A 3,092-nucleotide genomic window follows, 5' to 3' on the forward strand; every position below is an offset into this window, starting at 1 on the left:
AGCAGCACAGATGAGCACCTCCCTCAGAGTTCTTCCGGAGCGCGTAACTTAAGCCTAGTGCTGATGATTATTTTACAGTCTACAGTTCAGATGAAGTTCTGAAGGTAGCGTTACAAACTCTTCTTTCAGTTTTCTGAAGTAACGTTAGTCATTCAAGTGCCTCACTAGAACCTAGTACCCAGTGTAATGCTGCGTGAATATCTGTTTTTATACAGTCTATTTTGAATATACGGTCATAAGTAAATTGCATACGTTCAAATCTACATATTTTAGAATAAAATTAATAATAGCATATATCTTGTATAAATAGAGATACAATAACGATCGACACAAATGTGTTAAATTTCCTTTTATTGTGTTATAATTATGTGTTGTGTCATTTAAAAGCATCGTCTGGATGGTATAGTTTGTCTTAATGCATTTAATACAAACTTGTCAATACATTTGACTTTCTCTGTAAAGATTTATTTATATGTATGTTTATTATTTTACAGTGTTTTAACATGTTTTTGTATTTTTCATGTTTATGATATTTTGGGATGACTGAAGATTCAGCGCAGAATTCAATAATCCTGTGAATGGACCACAGCGAGTCCTTTTGCAGTTATTCATCAAAATGCTATGCAGACATAATGGAAATGGCATTTACATTGTAGAGCTTGGACAAAGTTGTAAGTAAATTTATTTATTTATAAATGCACATCTATTGGAGTCTATATGCTTTACGATTGTAAGGCCCTGTTTAATGCATCCCTTTGTTTTTATTAAAGCACACAGGCTCTGCGCAGGAATTCATCAAGGACATGACTGCTGGGATCACGCTTGTGGATGACCGATCTGAGCACCATCAGTCTGCAGTGATGTGATCCAGGTAAAAGAAGAAGAAGAAATCTGGGTGATCTGGGGTTGTAACACGTTGTGGGGTTGTGTACTGTGTTAGACGATCTGGGACTGGGTCTAACAGAAATAAACTAATTCAGGTTTAAAACAACTTGAGGTTTAGTAAATGACAATTTTCTTTCTTTTTCTTTTTTGAGTGAACCCTTTACGAAAATGTAGATATTTGCATTGGAAAACAGCTTCAAATTTTAGAGAACATAATTTGACATTATTTTCCCTTCAGTTTTATTCCGTGAATTTTCTATAATTGGTATTTAAAATGTCTTTATAAAGTGTTGAATTTATTTTCATAAAACCACCAGAAACCCTGTTTTTGGACATAGCCATTCTTTATTATTTTGCTGAATACTGTTTTGAATCCTGAAAAATGTTCAGTACTAGCATATTGGCCATTAGCAACTTTGCTTAAAGGATTATTTCACCAAGAAATTAAAATTAGGCCACGTTTTACTCATTCTCAAGGCACCCTATGTGTATATGATTTTCTTCTTTCAGATGTATGTTGAATTAAAAATTTTCCTGGCCCTTCCAGGTTATTTAATGGCAGTCGACAGGTGTGTTTTTTTCTCAGCAGTCCAAAAATAGTCAAATAAAATGCACCCATCCATCAATAAAACGTGTCTCACATGGCTCTGGGGAGTGAATAAAGGCTTCCTGTCGCAAATCGATGCGCTTTTTGTAAGAAAAATATCCATATTTAAAAAGTTGTAAACACTTTTTTTTCTCTTCCACTGACTATCATACGTGCAAGCCTAATTTTGTGATTCTACTTTGTGATTGGCGTATTGTTGTCTCTCCTCCACTCTTCCGTGTTCGTCACTTATCATCGGTGCATGCATGACCATGTCCTATTTTCATCCACCCGGAATGGCTCTCACGAAAGTTAGAGAAAAGGGTTTAAATATGCTTTGAATATCATTTTAAATATGTATATTTTTTTTACAAAAACACATGGATTCGCTACAGGAGGCCCTTATTCACCTCTCAGAGCCATGTGAGGTACTTTTTATTATGAATTGATGCACATTATTTGACTACTTTTGGACTGTTGAGAAAAACACCCACCAATTGCCATAAATATTTTTTTATATAATCCGACTGGATTTGTCTGAAAGAAGAAAGTCATACACACTTACGATGCCATGAGGGTGAGTAAAACATAGATGGGTTAACCAACCCTTTAAGGGTCATGCTTTACTCTGAACATGCAGTCCAACAGACTATTATTTAAAAGGAATACTATATTTTCTGATCATTGTATAAATGGTGTGACAGATTAGACACTTAGAATTGGATTAAGAAAAAAAAAACTGAATATGTTGTATTGGTTTGTCACATTTTATGTCATTCAGAAATCATGTAGAATACCAGTGAAGAAAATAATTTCCCCCCATTTTTAGTATAGTTGGTTCTGGGGGTGTATTTTACACTTATCTTCCCATGGGATTTTAAACTCTTTGTGTTCAGCAGAACAAAGAAATTTGTACAGGCTTTTAACAGTTTAATACAGGAAGTTATTTTGAATGTTTCTAAACGAAACCGTTGAGGAGCACCATTAACAGTTGACTTTCATTTTTGGTTAAATTTTTCAAAATATCTTCCACTTGAAGTTGAATTACAATTTGCATTTATTGGTAGCTGTGCTTTTAATAAAACACACAACTTTAATAGTGTATGTACATATGTGTGTTCATTTGTTATAAATGTATTAAGTAATGTAATATTTTTTTCTTATCCCAGCCATCCAGTGACATTAAGGATGTTGAGAAAGAAATTGAAGAGGGCATTCTGATTGTAACTGAGGAGCAGCAATGTGATGTGCTTCCCAAGGAATAACCAACATTGGTCTCATTTGGACATCCTGTCATCACTGACATCTCCCATGTCCCCAAGGCATATGGACTCCTAATGGGTCTGTATGCAGTGAACATCCTCTACCTCCAGCGCATTAAATACACCATTGAGGCTCTGCAAAAACTTGTGAAGACCAGCTGCTCCCACCATGTGCTCGCTACAGCGACAGTAACTGTAGGTGTGGAGGAGTGAATGTCCAGCGCCCTCTCCACCCTCAACACCACAAATAAGGTGTCCTTGAGCAAGGCACAACTTCTCCCCGGGTGCTGCAGCATAAATGGCTGCCCACTGCTCTGGGTGTGTGTTCACGGTGTGTGTTCACTGCTGTGTGTGTGCAC

The 3,092-nt window shown here is 36.1% G+C and overlaps 1 long non-coding RNA gene across 1 annotated transcript; it reads left to right on the forward strand.

Annotated features, from left to right (window-relative positions):
* Positions 1-612: 612 nt before the first annotated feature.
* Positions 613-2,700, forward strand: LOC113079630 (uncharacterized). The gene is made up of 3 exons (XR_003281732.1): positions 613-671; positions 771-871; positions 2,641-2,700. It is a non-coding gene; the product is annotated as an uncharacterized LOC113079630 (long non-coding RNA).
* The last annotated feature ends 392 nt before the right edge of the window (positions 2,701-3,092 follow it).

Source organism: Carassius auratus, unplaced genomic scaffold (assembly GCF_003368295.1).
Source record: "Carassius auratus strain Wakin unplaced genomic scaffold, ASM336829v1 scaf_tig00028800, whole genome shotgun sequence".
Taxonomy (NCBI): domain Eukaryota; kingdom Metazoa; phylum Chordata; class Actinopteri; order Cypriniformes; family Cyprinidae; genus Carassius; species Carassius auratus.